The 16,881-nt window shown below is 37.9% G+C and overlaps 1 pseudogene; it reads right to left on the bottom strand.

Moving 5' to 3' along the window:
* Positions 1 to 13,376: 13,376 nt before the first annotated feature.
* LOC123937448 lies at positions 13,377 to 13,875 on the bottom strand (annotated as a pseudogene).
* Between the last annotated feature and the right edge of the window lie 3,006 nt (positions 13,876 to 16,881).

The following is a 16,881-nucleotide window of genomic DNA, read 5'->3' as shown; positions in this document are numbered from 1 at the left end:
GAAGAATAACAAACACACAGAGCCCCTCACCTAACCTTTATGACAGCCTTCTACAGTGGAAAACAAATGAGTTTTGGATTATCAAAACACCCTGGTTGCAAATTCCAGCCTTTGCCCTGGATAACCTTAAGTAGGCCATTTAATTTACATAAACTCAAGTTTCAAATCTACAGAATTATGATAAAAATATTAACTTTCCAGGGTGCTGGGTGGCTCAGTGGGTTACAGCCTCTGCCTTCAGCTCAGGTCATGGTCCCAGGGTCCTGGGATCAAGCCCCAAATCGGGATCTCTGCTTGGCAGGGAGCCTGCTTCCTCCTCTCTCCCTGCCTGCCTCTCTGTCTACTTGTGATCTTTGTCTGTCGAATAAATAAATAAAATCTTTTAAAAAAATTAAGTTTCCCAGATTTTTAGTCACAGATGCATTTAATCCTGATACCAAGCAGATGCTGATTAAGTATATGGATGTACCACAGTGTGTACACCTATTCTGTTCTACTCATCTTTTAAGGGCTATCTGAGTTGTGTCCAATTATCAATAAGGCCAATTATAAATAAAGTTTCTTTGAACATTTGTATATAGGCTTTTTGTGTGAACATAAGCTTTCATTTTCTGAGATGAATGCTCCAGAGTGGATTACATGGTTGTTCCATGTTTCCATTATAAAGAACTTGCCAAAGTGTCTATACAATTACCAGCATTTGGTTCTGTCACTCTCTTTTATTTAAGCCATTCTGATACCTGTATAGCGATATCTTATGATTTTAATTTGCATTTCCCTAATGCTAATGATGCTATACAATTTCCATGTGCTTATTTTCCATCTGTTTATCCTCTTTGGTGAAATGTCTATTCATTACTTTTTCTTTTATTTTTTAAAGATTTATTTATTTATTTTTAATTTTTATTATGTCATAACTTTTGCCTATTTTCTAACCAGGTCATTTCTTTGCTGTTGAGTTTTGAGAATTCTTTATACAGTCAAAATATTAGTCCTTTGTCAGATAAGTGGCTTGCAAATATTCTCTCCTGGTCTGCATCTCACCTTTTCCTCCCCTTAATAATGTCATTCCCACAGCAAACTTTCTAATTTAGCTATCCTAGTTCCTTTGCCTTTCCATGTAAATTTTAGAATAATATTATCTACAAAAAATGTTATTGAGATTTTGATAGGAATTTCATTAAATCACTGTATCAGTTAGGAGAGAATTGACATTTTTACTATACTGATTCTTCCAATCCATGAACATGGGATTCCTCTTCATGTATTCAGCTCTTACTTGATTTCTTTCATCAGTATTTTGTCCTATAATATTTCAACATTAATGTCCTGTACATATTCATTTTATTTACACTTAACCAATTTTGTAAGCAATTGCAAATGGTATTATGTTTTAATTGTGTTGTTTGTGTGTCCATTGCTAGGTTATAAAAACATGAGGCAGTTCAATGAGGATATAAAGCAGCTTAGGAGGATCCTGAACCCCTCCCTCAGATACAACAAATCTACACGTACATACACAAAAAAATCTTTTGAGAAAAGTCTGAAAACTAGGTGAACAGATCCTCCACAGCAAAGGCTACAAAGACCACATCTAGAGGGGTAGGAGAGGCAGAGACAATATCACCAAAAATCCCACCCCTGCCACTGGCAACCCACAGTTGGGAAGAGTCACCAGAGAGCTCATACATCAGGCAACTAATGCCTGGGATCGACGCTGGAAAGATGAGCCCTCAAAATATCTGGCTTCAAAGACCAACAGGGCTTGCATTCAGGAGAAACAAAGGGCTGGAGGGAATGGAGAGTCCACTCTTAGAGGACTCATGAGCAGACCCATTCACTCAGGGACCCTGAGCAAAAGCAGCATTTGAAAAGCACCTAGATCATATCTAAACTAGATTCACTTGCCAAACCTTAAGGCACCTAGGAGGAGCAGAAGTCTGTTAGGATTCTCTCTGGGGATGGAGGCACTGGCAGGCACCATTCTGGGTGTTCCCCTCTAGCTTGAAGCACCAGTGTGAGTGGCAGCCCTCTTCACACTCTCCCCTCCCTACTGGCCAGCCCTATTGACCAGCTTGCCTGTCCCCAGCCCTCCTGCTGGAGCCTGACCCCTGTTCCTGGGCAGCACACCCTCCCGCTTCTCCCCCACTCCTCTGCACTGTTCCTGTGGGCTCATGGTTTAGAAAACTCAATATTATTCCAATGTTCATGTTACCCAAAACCATTTACAGATTCCGTGCAATTCCTATCAAAATTCCAATGGCATTTTTTATTAACATATAATGTATTATTTGTTTCAGAGATACAAGTCTGTGATTCATCAGTCTTACACAATCCACAGCAGTCACCATAGCACATACCCTCCCAATGTCCATCACCCAGCCACCCCCTCCCCTCCAGCAACCCTCCACTTGTTTCCTGAGATTAAGAGTTTCTTATGGTTTGTCTCCCTCTCTGGTTTCAACTTGTTTCGTTTTTCAATTATCATATGATAATTGTCTTTTCTGATTGACTTATTTCACTTAGCACAATATCCTCTAGTTCCATCCACGTCATTGCAAATGGCAAGATTTCAGGTTTTTGATGGCTGCATAATATTCCATTGTATATATATACACCACATCTTTGTCCATTCTTCTGTTGATGGACATCTAGGCTCTTTCTATATGTTGGCTATTGTGGACTCCAATGCCATTTTCACATAAATAAAACAAACTGAAAATTTACATGTAACCACAAAAGATTGCACAACTCAAAAACAAAAATAACCCAATTCAAAATGGGCAGAGAATCTGAAGAGACATTTTCCCAAAGAAGGCATACTGTTCGATATCACTTACAGTCAGGGAAATGCAAATCAAAAATCAAAACTATAATGAGATCATATCTCACACCTGTCAGAATGGCCGGTATCAAAAGGATAAGAAATAGCAAGTGTTGGTGAGGATGTGGAAGAAAGAGGGTCCTGTGCACTAGGAATGTAAATTGGTGCAGCCACTGTGGTAAACAGTATGGAAGTTCAATTAAAAAATTAAAAATATTAATACCACATGATCTAGCTATTCCACTTCCGGGTATTCATCCAAAGAAAATAAAAACACTAATTCAAAAGATATATATACCCCTATAATCATTGCAGCATTACTTGCAATAGCCAAGATATGGAAACAACCTAAGTGACTATTGATAGATAAATGGATGAAGAAAATGTGATACACACACACACACACACACACACACACACACACACGATGGAATACTACTCAGCCATAAAATAATGAAATATTGCCATTTGTGACAACATGATAGAACTTGAGAATATTATGATAAATGAAATAGGTCTGACAGAGAAAGGTAAATACTGTATGATTTCACCTACATGTGGAATCTAAAAATCAAAACAAATGAACAAACAAAACTCATAAATATAGAGGACAGATTCGTGGTAGCCAGAGGGGAGACAGAGGTTGGAGGGGTGGGCAAAACAGATGAAGGGGAACAAGAGGTTCAAACTTCAAGTTAGAAAATAAATGTCATAGGGATGTAATGTACAGCATAATGGCTATAATAAACAATATTGTATGGCATATTTGGAATTTATAAGACTAGGTCTTGAAAGTTCTCATCACAAGAAAAAAATTATAACTTTGTAGGAGGACAGAGGATAAGACTTACTGTAATGATCACTTCACAATGCAGACAAATATCAGATCATTATGTTGTACTCCTGAAATGAATAAAATGTTATATGTCAATTATATATCAGTAAATAAATAAATAGAAAAACAATTAGTTGCTGTATGGTTATCTTGTATCCTTTCACCTTTCTGAACTTTTAAGTTCTAGGAGAGGTTTTAGGGGTTTAGGGTTTTATTATTTGCTTTTTGTAGATGTCTTAAAATTTTCTATGTAGGCAATCATATCATCTGCAAATGAGAGTTGTTTTTTTTTTGTTGTTGTTGTTAGTTTGTTTATTTTCAGCATAACAGTGTTCATTGTTTTGGCATCACACCCAGTGCTCCATGCGGTATGTGCCCTCCCTATTACCCACCACCTGGTTCCTCAACCTCCCACCCCCCTGCCCCTTAAAAACCCTCTGGTTGTTTTTCAGAGTCCATAAGTCTCTCATGGTTCATCTCCCCTTCCAGTTTCCCTCAACTCCCTCTCCTCTCCATCTCCCCATGTCCTCCGTGTTCTTTGTTATGCTCCACAAATAAGTGAGACCATTTGATACTTGACTCTCTCTGCTTGACTTATTTGGCTCAGCATAATCTCTTCCAGTCCTGTCCATGTTGCTACAAAAGTTGGGTATTCATCCTTTCTGATGGAGGCATAATACTCCATTGTGTATATGTACCACATCTTCCTTATCCATTCATCCGTTGAAGGGCATCTTGGTTCTTTCCACAGTTTGGCGACCGTGGCCATTGCTGCAATAAACATTGGGGTACAAATGGCCCTTCTTTTCACTACATCTGTATCTTTGGGGTAAATACCCAGCAGTGCAATTGCAGGGTCATAGGGAAGCTCTATTCTTAATTTCTTCAAGAATCTCCACACTGTTCTCCAAAGTGGCTGACCAACTTGCATTCCCACCAACAGTGTAAGAGGGTTCCCCTTTCTCCATATCCTCTCCAACACACGTTGTTTCCTGTCTTGCTAATTTTGGCCATTCTAACTGGTGTCAGGTGGTATCTCAATGCAGTTTTAATTTGAATCTCCCTGATGGTTAGTGATGATGAACATTTTTTCATGTGTCTGATAGGCATTTGTATGTCTTCGTTGGAGAAGTGTCTGTTCATATCTTCTGCCCATTTTTTGATATGATTATCTGTTTTGTGTGTGTTGAGTTTGAGAAGTTCTTTATAGATCCTGGATATCAACCTTTTGTCCGTACTGTCATTTGCAAATATCTTCTCCCATTCCGTGGGTTGTGTTTTTGTTTTGTTGACTATTTCCTTTGCTGTGCAGAAGCTTTTGATCTTGATGAAGTCCCAAAAGTTCATTTTCGCTTTTGTTTCCTTGGCCTTTGGAGACATATCTTAAAAGAAGTTGCTGTGGCTAATATCGAAGAGGTTACTGCCTATGTTCTCCTCTAGGATTCTGGTGGATTCCTGTCTCACGTTGAGGTCTTTTATCCATTTTGAGTTTATCTTTGTGTACGGTATAAGAGAATGGTCGAATTTCATTCTTCTACATATCGCTGTCCAGTTTTCCCAATATACAATGGAAAAAAGACAGTATCTTCTCTGCAAATGAGAGTTTTATTTCTTCCTTCCTGAACTGTGTGCCTTTTATTTCTTTTCTTGTCTTATTTGCACCATCTGGAACTTCAGTGTTATACTGATTAAATGTGATGAGAGTTAACATCCATTTCTTTTTCCCAAATTTAAAGGGAAATCATCCAGTCACTCAACACTAAATGTAATGGTAACTATAGATATTTTGTAGGTTCTTTTCGTCAAGTTGAGGAAGTTCTCTGGTATACCTATTTTTCTGAAAAAAAAATTTAATCATGAACAGGTATTGAATTTTGTCAAGTGCTTTTTTTGCATCGGTTGACAAGATCATATAATTTTTCTTCCTTATCTGTCAATATAGTGAGTTACACTGATTGATTTTTCAATATTGAACAAGTCTTGTATTCTTTGATAAATATCATTTGATCATGAAGCATAATTTTTCATATATATTGCTTAATTTCATTTATTTTTAATATACATTAAACACTTTATTAAAGATTTTTTGTATCTTTTATTATGTTAAATACATTTTGTTAAATGTTTTGTTAAAGATTTAATATTTTTTTAATTTTTATGTTTATGTTCATGAGGGATATTCATCTATAGTTTTCTTTTTCTGTATTGTCTTTTTTGAGTTTTCATTTCAGGGTTAATATTGACTTCAGAAAATGAAAAAATGAATAAAAAAGTGTCACCTTCTAATTATTTTTCAGGAAGAGGTTGTGTGGAACAGATTTATTTTTAAAAATCTATTTATTTACTCTAGAGAAAGAGGGAGAGAGAATCTCATGCAGAGTCCACGGGGCTTGATTCCACAACCCCAAGACCATGACCCAATCTAAAACCAAGAGGGGGAAGCTGAACCTACTGCACCACCCAGGCATTCCTAGAATAGATTTTAATTATTCTTCAACTGTTTGGTAGAATAATCCAGTGAGACCATCTGGGCCTGGATATTTCTTTTTTGACAGTTTTTAAATTACCAATGCAATCTCTGTAAGTGTTGTTGGGCTACTCAGATTATTTCTCTTACTGGAATAATTGATGGTTTGTGCTTTTTGAGCAATTGGTACATTCCATCGAAGTTGGCAAATTTTTTTGCATGGAGTCCTCCACTTATTATCTTTTAAATGCCTGCAGGATCTATAGTAATATCTTCTAATTCATCCTTTATATGGGCAATCTAAATCACCTTTCTGTTTTTGTCAGGTGTGTTAGTGGCTTGCCAATTATATTGGTCCTTTGATTTTTGTTTGTTTGTTTGTTTGTTTAAGATTTTTATTTATTTACTTGACAGACAGAGATCACAAATACGCAGAGAGGCAGGCAGAGAGAGAGGAAGGGAAGCAGGCTCCGCACTGAGCAGAGAGCCTGATGCAGGGCCCGATTCCAGGACCCTGAGATCATGACCTGAGCCAAAGGCAGAGGCTTAACCCACTGAGCCACCCAGGCGCCCCTATATTGATCCTTTGTAAGAGCCAGCTCTTTGTTCATTGATTTTTCTCTACTTTTCTGTTTTCAATTTTATTAATTTCTGATTTCATCATTATTGTTTTCTTCTGCCTGTTCACTTTGAGTTTACTTCTCTCAACCTTTAATTTCCTGATGTGTAAGCTTAGATTATTAATTTGAATTTGTCCTATGTTCTAACGTAAGCAGTTAGCATTATAAATTTTCTTCTCTACACTATTTTAGCTGCACTTCACAAATTTAGATATATTTTACTTTCATTTTGTTTCAGTTCAATATGTTTTTTGAAGATTTATTTGTTTAGAGAGAGAAAGAGAAAGTGTGTGAGCGGGGACAGGGTCAGAGGGAGAGAATTTCAAGTAGGCTTCCTGCCAAGCGTGGAGCCCCATCCAGGGTTCCATCTCACAACCCTGACATCATGACCTGAGCCTAAAGAAATAAAGAGTTGGATGCTCATCCAACTGAGCCAGGTGTCCCATCAATGTATTTTTTTTAATTTCCCTTGAGAATTTGTCTTTGATTCATGGGTTATTTAAAAACGTGTTCTCTAATTGTTAAATGGAGATTTTCTTGTTACTTTTCTGTTAATGTTTTCTAATTTGATTCCATGTGGTCAGAGAACATGCTCTGAATAATTCTCATTCTCATAAACTTGCTGTGGTTTGTTTTATGGCCCAGCATATGGTTAGTAACTTAGTATACATCTCATATGTGCTTGAAAAGAACATGTATTCTGTTTTGGGGTGCTGTGGTTTGTTATTGTAGATGATCGATGGTGTGGAGTTCTTCTATGTCATTGATGATTTTCAGTCTAGCCATTATATCAGTTGTTGAGAGAGGAATGTTAAAGTCTCCAGGTATGACTGTGGATTTTTACATTTCTTTGTTCAGTTCTATGAGTTTTGCTTCCTGTAAAATAATTACTGATACGTTGGGACTTAGGTTTGCCATTTAATTCCATCTTTTGTTTGTTCTGTTTCTTGTTTCTGTTTTCTTTCCTTGCTTTCCTATGGTCTACAGAAACACTTTCACATCTCAATTTTGATTTATCTATGGTGTCTTTGAGTATACCTTTTTGCACAGTTTTTTAGTGGCTGCTCTATGTGATAGATACAGAATTTATCACAATTTACTGGTGTCGACATTTTACCTGTTAGAATGAAGTACAGAAATTTTACTCCTTTTATGTCTCTGTACCCTACTATACTCAAAATACAATTGCCTTAAATATTTCCTCATACCATTAGCACCATATAGACAGTATTACTATTTCTGTTACAAACATCAAATGTAATTTTAAAACTCAAAAGACACCCTTATCTGTGCTTATCACATTCCTTCTTCCTTCCCTGATGTTCCAAGATTTTTTGTTTGTTTGTTTAAAGAACTTCTTTGCCCATTCTTTTAGAGTAGTTCTCCTGTGACAAATTCCTTTCTCTTAGAATATCTCCCTTTTATTCCTGAAGAATATTCTTACAGATCTAGAATTCTGGATTAATAGTTCTTTTCTTTCAGCAGTTAAAAAATGTCATGCCATTTTCTTCTGGCCTCTGTGATTTCAAATGAGAAATATGCTGTCCTTTGAATGGTGTTTCTTGTATAGTAATGGTGTTATTTCTCTCACTGCTTTAGGAGTTTTTCTTCGACTTTTAGATGTATGACCATAATGTGTCTCGGTGTGGATTTTTTCTTAGTTCATCCTGTTTGGAGTTCACTCCGCTTCTTGAATTTATAGGGTTTATGTCTTTTGCCAAACTTGGGAAGCCACTATTTCTTCAAACACTTCGCATTCTGAACCCCTTTCTCCTCTCTTTGTAGTGCTCTGGTATTAGGTCCCTCGCTTTTGTCATACAGGTTCCTGATCTGAGTCTCTGATCACTTTTACTTTATCTTCTCTCTATGTCAAGATTGAGTAATTTCTATTTTCTTTCTTTGGATTTGCTGATTCTTTCCTCTGATACCTCCATTCAGCTATTGAGTCCATCCACTGAGCTTTCTATTTTGGTTACTCTATTTTGAATTTCTAAAGTTTAGGTTTCTTTATAGCTTCTGTTTCTTTGCTGAGACTTTCATTTTTTAATTTGTTTCAAACATGTTTATAATTGCTCATTGAAGCATTTTTATGATGGCTGCTTTAAAATTTCATCAACTGAACAGAAGGAATGGAAAAAAGAATTTGTGAACTAGAAAAAAGAAGAATGCAAATTTACCAATCTGAACAAAAGAGAATAAATGGAAAAAAGAGACAGACACTCAGGGACTTGTGTGACTATGGTAAATGTTGTAACATTTGTATCACCAGAATATGGAAGAGAGAAAAGAAAGCTGAAAGAAATAATACATGAAGACTTCCCAAATTCTAACATCTCTGTCATCTTGGTGTTAGCACTCATTGTCTTTATTCGTTGATGTTGGAATTTTCCTGTTTCTTGGTACTATAAATTATTTTCAGATGGAACTGAACATTCTTAGTATTGTGTTAAGAAACTCCAGATTTTACTTCAGCTTTCTGTTTTTGTGAGCTTTCTATGGTATCATTCTGGTAGAGGAAGGCAGGGTTGTTGCCTCAGTATTGCCAGGTTGAGATAGACTAGGTCCTCACTTGGCCTCTTACACTTGAGGAGGACAGGGCAGGAGACTCCATGATACTACTGGGAAAAAGTGGGATATCCAACTTCCCAGTAGGCCTCCTCCAATTCTCCCCAGGGGGAAGGAGTAAGAGTGCTTCATAAATACTCCCCACACACCTTCCAAAGTCACCACAGAGGTTCTATGGCCTCATTACCACTAGACACTGGTAAACTCTATCCACTAGCTCCTCTGAAAGAGCCCTCTAAGTGTCTTTCCCACAGTCCTACAACTAGGGGAATTGGAGTGACATTTTAACTGAGGAGAGGAGAGGGAGGTGAACTTCATTATTGCAGGGTATGGGTACAAGTCTAAGTTTAACACATGACACTGTGGTTGGAATGGGGGGGTGGAGGGGGGGGTTCATGACTACTTAGCAGGAATGAAAGTCCTTTCTAATGCCATCCAGTGAGTGGAAGGGTGCCTTGTAATATCCAAGCTAGGATGCAGCCCTAGGCTACTCTTGGTGTTTGCTGACATGGCTAGGGGATGGGGGGTGGGGGGGGCACAATCTCTTTCTTGTGGTGTTTGGCTAGAGTAGAGCAGGTACTATCTAGAAATTATCTGTGATACGAGACTATCTTTTTCTTGGTCTTTTGGTTTCAGAGAACAGGCTTTTATTGGGGCTTTCTTTTCCCTGCACCTATTAGCTTTCCAGTGTTCTAACTTCTCCAATTCCAATTTTGGTACATGCAAGGCAAAAAGAAAATCCAAGGACCTCATTAACTCATTCCTTGGGTTCTGAGGTCCCTAGATAGTTTGCCCTCTTCTCTCACCTAACAGATATTCTGTGTTTGCTTTATATACGACGTCAGGGGTTGTTAGTTGTACTCAGTGGGAGGAAGAGGAAAAAATCATCTATCTTCATGGAAGTGGAAGTTATGAATATTCATCTTTATTAAAATTTTATTATAAAAAGTTTCAATTCACATTAAATAAAATGAAAAAGCTAGAAAAAAGAAGTCTAGATGATTTTACTAATATTAACATTGTAATCACACACAAGATTAAGACTTGCAGGTGATACTTATTTGCGCATATCTGTAGCAAAGGCATGTATATGTCTGGTCAATGATCCAAACTAAAAGCTAGTCTTCATAAGCAGATAGATAACTGTCTCTGGGTGTGTGGTTTGATGCTGCTAAGTAAGCCAACCTTCCTCAAATAAATCCTCTCTCTGGCTAGTGCATAGCATTACCAGGCTTAAGCTTTATCCCCTAGCTTATGTCTATAATACCTGTTGAAATATAGATATCCATGGAGAATATATGGTACTATTCCAGACCCCAATAGTGCTGCATGCTGTGAGAATTTACCACTAGAGAGGAGCAAATAGATAGTTAACAGAACCAAATAGATATGAAGACTGGTCATCACAACTCCCCAAATATGTTCTTTAAGACACACATACACAGCCACATATATAAACTCTAAAAAAACAACCAAACGAACAAACAAAAATACCCAATTTAAATGGCACTTTGGATTATAACTAATATATTTGTTGACAGCTGCTCGGTGTTTTCAGAAGGTGCTGTGAAGTTGGGTACAATATGTCCTCCCCACTAGCTGGAAGAAAGATTTGGTCCTTTCTGTTCTCTTGAAGCCAATTCAGGAGCTAAGCTCAGTAACTATTTATTAAGCACTTACTATGTGACAGGCACCAGATTATGTACTAGGGATAGGAATATATAAATCACTTCTCTATGCTTTTTCTTATTTGATGGCTCTTACACCAAGGAGATGCTTCTAGGAAATTGGCTTTCTTTATCATTTATCTGTACTGCACTTTAGAAACTGCTTTCCCTTATCTCAACCCATTAATTCTTGAAATGAGGTAGAAACCTCACTTATTGTTGCTCATGTTTAATAAACAAAGACAGTAAGGTCGGGGCGCCTTGGTGGCTCAGTGGGTTAAAGCCTCTGCCTTTGGCTCAGGTCATGACCCCAGGTCCTGGGATTGAGCCCCACATCAGGCTCTCTGCTCAGCAGGAAGCATGCTTCACACCCCCCCACCCCTCCATCCCCCGCTCTGCCTGCCTCTCTGCTCAACTGTGATCTCTGTCAAATAAATAAATAAAAATCTTGAAAAAAAAAATACAGTAGGCCCAGAATGTTAAGTGTCTCGCCCTCAGTCCCCCAAGCAGGAGAATTAGAGTGAAGTCTTAAATAGTGGCCTTTAACCACCAAGCACAGGACACTTTTCACACTGCACCACAATACTGCTTAGCTCCTGAGAACCATATGCCCCCCAAGATCTGTCAGTCTTGGTTAAAATCCCACTTTATGATTATGTTCATTTTTCTAAACCGTTCCCCCAAACCAAAAACTCCATGACGATGGGAACTTTATCATTATAACTTATCATTTTACATATCTGTCCTTTTTGGTATTCTATTAATATTTGTTGAATTAACTTCAGTGACTGCCAGAAAATCTAGATTCTGAAATGAAAAAATAACCTTTGATGCTTTTCCTTGTGATCAGTCGATATGGTTCAGTACCTTCCTAGTTCAGTGAGCCCAGATAAATTAGTAAAATTCCCTTAGTTTAGGGTTCTTTTTGGAAAATGAGCATAATAATGCTTACCTGATAAGGTTGTCATGAATATAAGAAATGATAAATGGTAATTATTATAAAGTATGGTGTGGAGCCAGTCTTCTTCCCCCTCTCCCCCACTAGATAGCAAACTTCATGAGGGCAGGAATATGACTATTTATAAACCATAGCACAGTGTTTATACTTATCAGCCACTGGAAAGAATTTGCTAAATGAATGGGTAAAGAATACAATACTGCAAAAGGATGTTTAATTATCAGTGTTACAAAATATTTAACTTTACTGAGAGCAAGTTGATACCATATTTTGGCAGTTTAATAAATCTATGTATATCTTCTAGACTAAAATAAAATATATGATCACTGATCACCCTGAATCTTCTCACTTTAACACATTTACTCTATTATTTATTTTACTTTTGAAGTCCCCATCAGCTCCCTACAACCTGCCTTTATCCTTTCCTGGGAACTAATCATTCATGCATGCATGCAATTAACATTTACTGAGCACTTACTGTCTACCACAAACCAGGTTGCAAAGATTCATTAGACTCTCTCTCTGCCTCTAAAGGATTTATATGCTACAAGGAAAAACCAATGCATAAACAATTTATAATTAATGGAGGTGTTATGATAGAAGTACAAAAAAGTGCTATGGTTATAAGAGTGATTCATTCTGCCAGGGGAGTTTGCTTATGGGAGCTTACACGTAAGGAAGTGATTTTTTTCTCTTTGTAAACTAAATTGACTTACTAGGAATAAAAATACTTTCCATTTGTGTAATACTTTGCAAAATGTTTTCACATCCATTTATTCTTTTTATCCTCACAATGAAAGCTCTATAGTTTAGTGATTTTTTTTAAATATAGTCGTTGAAAAAGGTATCTTAGAGGCCAACAGATAAATAATATGAAAATTTATTTGAAAGCCCCTAGGTAGATGATACAAGCCAAAACTGGAAGCAAGACTTTGTTAAAGTTTCGGAGAAATCATTCCAAGAGTTAATAACAAAACCCCATTCCTTCCCCTTCTTCCTCAGTGCCATCCCTGATCCAACACCTTGCTTGTGAGTTGTTGTAACAACTTTCTAAGTTGATTCCCTGATTTGCATCTCATTTCCCTCCAAGCCATTTCCTACACTGGCCACAGATGATAATTTTTACATACAGATGGAACCATGCATCTTGCCTGTTTATAGCTCTTTTATACCAAAGAGCTCCTCATCCCCTGTACTATTAAGTCTGAATCTTTTTGCATAGCGCATGAAACTCTCCGTTGTCTAAACCTTCCAAATTCTTCAAATTATTTATTGGTTACTCTCCTTCAACAATTTTATTGATTTTGTTCAAAGCCATCATACTGGAATGCCTTAGCTCTCTACCTCTTTGTCTGGTAAAATAATGATAGGCGTAGCAAGTGTGCAATTTTTGCTAGTTTTATGGTTTTATTAACACAAATACTACATGTACATAAGCTGTCTATTCATTTTCTTCACTGAATAGCTTGGCATTGGGATTGCTGACTTTGACGGCCAGCCAGGCTGCTGTTTCCACAATGGTTTTGTGGTCCCTGGAGGAGGCATTGAGAGCAACCTCTGCACAGATAGATTTGTTGCACATCAGCAGCATTTCAAGCTCCTTTACATTGTGGATAGGAACTTCTGGAAACCACTGGGCAGCATGTGCTTTGTTTTCTTGTTGCTCCTGTAACCAGTGTTGGGCGTCAAGATCTGGACCTTGAATCTTCTGCACACCCTATTGTCAGTGCTTCTGGGCTTCCATCAGTTGCTCTTAATTTTGACACATCGGTCTGACTGGTACTGGATAAACTTCTTGACCCTCAGTTTAATGATCTTATGCATCACTGGAGGTCTGAGGGTGACCATGAGATGGTTGTCACCTCCAAGGCAGCAGCAAGGAACAAAGAGGTGAAAGTGCATCTTTTTTTATGTTGTTCATATGTAGACTTACTTAATAGTAAAGTCTTGGCAACCCAATTTGACTCCTTTTAAAAATTTTTTAAATTTTAATTTAATTTTAATACAGTTTGGGAACCACTAATCTAGTCTTTTCTCTCTTTTTTTAAGATTTTATTTACTTACTTAGAGAGGGAGAGCATACACGAGCAGGAGGAGGGGGAGAGGGAGAGGGAGCATCTCAAGCAGACTCTGCTTTGAGCACAAAGCCAGACTCAGGGCTTAATCTCAGGACCATGAGGTCATGACTTGAGTGGAAATCAAGAGTCTGATGCTCAACCAACTGAGCCACTCAGGTCCCTCTAGCCTCTTCTCTTCTGTAGGAAAAGAAGGAAAAGACCATTATCTTTTTTTTTAATTACATACCAAAGATTCATAATATTTACATTCATTTAACACAGAACTATTCTTTTGAGAGTATATTCTGTTCTATGTGCTAAGGAACCAGCCAGGGATAATTCAAAACAAGGCATGCATTAATCTATCATGGATCTTACATTCTGTGAAATAAAAAGACAATAAAATTAATCAATTAATTTAATTTTATGGATTGGTGATAAGTGCTATTAAGGAAATAAAGGATGGCCTGAGAAGAGAGGTACATTGGGGCAGATGGTCCATGAAGAGCTCTACAAGGAAATCACATTTAGATGAGACATAAAAGAGGACAAGCCAGCCATGCAGTTGGGAGAAGAGTTTGCTGGGCCAGGGGACATCAGGATGTATTTGGGAAACTAAAAGACCAGTGTGGTTGAGCATGTGGGAGAGGGGGAGAGTGGTACAAGTTCACCATGGATTATGCAGGACCTTTTGGCCGAGGCAAGGAAAACACTGAAAGATCATAAGCAACTAAAGGATGCACCTGGATGCAACAAACACCATAGAAGAAAGGGTTATAAGATGGCAGGAGTGGAACTGAGGAGATAGACCAGTTAGGAGGCTATCATAATGTTCATAAAAGCATCCAGTATTCTTGAAATCTTGAAGCTCATATATTATATGATGACATGCAGGCAATTTTTAAAACATGATCACCATACACACGCACTGTTGGTGTTTAGGTCCTGGAAGTGAATTTTCAGTGCTGAAATGCCTCTTTGTCTCTCCTTGTCTGGCCTTTGCCTGCTTCTCCAACCTTGTTTTACCGGCTGCACCTCATACCCTTCCCCCATTCAGGCAACCTTCTCTCCATTTCCTCCAACATGCCCTACTGTTTTACTCCTGCAGTCCTTTGTTGCTCTTGCTGATCCCTCTTCTTGGAGTGCTTTTCTCATTCTCTTCTGATCACCCCACTCCCAAGCTACATATCTTTAAGTCTTAGTTCAAGTACAAACTCTTCTATGAAGTCTTTCCCAATGTCCCGATTTGAAATAACCATTTCTGCTTTTGCACCTGCTCATACCATGAAAAGACGGCCATTTTTTTAGAGAAGGAGAGAGAGAGAAAGGAGAGGGGGAGGGGCAGAGGGAGAGAGAATCCTAAGCAGGCTCCGCACCCAGTGAAGAACTGATGTGGGGCTCAATCTCACAACCCTAAGATCACAATCTGAGTCAAAATCAAGAGTCACACACTTAACTGACTGAGATACCAAGGCACCCCTTTTCTTTCTCAGATGGAGCTTTTTTTTAAGATTTTATTTATTTATTTGACAGAGAGAGAGAGAGAGATCACAATTAGGCAGAAAGGCAGGCAGAGGGGGAGGGGGAAGCAGGTTCCCTGCTGACCAGACAGCCCAATGTGGGGCTCGATCTCACTACCCTGAGATCATGACCTGAGCTGAAGGCAGAGGCTTAACCCACTGAGCCACTCGGGTGCCCCTCGGATGGACATTTTTAAAACCATGTTTGAGTCTTCATAAAGGCCATGAACACTTGCCTTATTTATCTACATATGTATTTATTTAATTATCAGCCCTTGGCATAAAACCTGGCTATTTTAAGTAATTTCATTGACTTAGAGGAATGGAAGGGAGGAAGGGAAGAAAGTAGGAATGACAACCAATTTGTACCGTGTTTTAGGGGTGCCATCAGTGAGCAAGAATGCATTCATGGGAATCGATGGTCCCATTTCAATAAGATCAACAGGAAAACTATCCCAGCACAAAGCCATCAGCTTCTCGTAGACCTGAGACACCATCGTGACTCTGCTGCAAAGTGAGACCTTGCTCCAGATTTCAATGAGACTCAGTTATCTGAGTAAGTAGAAGAATCCCTCAGAGCTACACAAGGGAGGGTTTACTTACAAACACTGTAAATTTTCTAGCTTTCCATTTTTCTAAATTTGTTCCCATCTTTGAAAGATTTTCTAAAGTCCCATCACTTCTTAGAAGTCTTTTCAGTTCCGTAGGGACAAAGTCTTTGGATTCACAACAATTTTAGCCCAGCAGATTAAGAGTAGGAGCTCTGAGACTCTGACTTTACTATTAGCTCTGTGGTTTTAGGCAAGCTGCTAACACTCCTCTGCCTCAGTTTTCACATGCGAAATGAGGACAATAATGGAATTTTTACCATAGAGTTGTAAAGTGGATTAAATATTTAGACTGGTACTTTGTATGTAAGAGAGTACTAGGTAAATGTTAATATTTAATATTATAAGTTGTTAACAGTTAAAATTATGTTAGTTATCATATAGACAAGAACTACTGAATTCATTTTCTTCATTCCATCCTTCCTTAAATAGGAAGAATGTAAATTCCTCTATTTTAATTATCATAATATTGCTTATTTTAGAAGTCACGGGATTAAATATAACGGCTACATAGAGGATATAGTTTCAATTTCTGTATAAATATGTCCACACATAACTTACAAAACAGGATATTTTTCATCTTTGAATCCTCTGAGGTATTTGCTGCTTCATAGTCTATATTGGCAAAGGTGAAACTTGGCAAGCTAGCCAATCTTCTATAATGGCAGAGAAATGGCAGAGCAATCTTGCCTATGATTCATAAAATTTAAACAAAGCAATATCTGTCAGATGCACCAGGACATTTTTTTTTCTAAACTGG

The sequence above is a fragment of the Meles meles genome, chromosome 2, assembly GCF_922984935.1.
Source record: "Meles meles chromosome 2, mMelMel3.1 paternal haplotype, whole genome shotgun sequence".
In the NCBI taxonomy this organism is placed as follows: Eukaryota; Metazoa; Chordata; class Mammalia; order Carnivora; family Mustelidae; genus Meles; species Meles meles.
The sequence above is the reverse complement of the archived record's forward strand: the minus strand, read 5'-3'. Positions and strand labels throughout refer to the sequence as shown.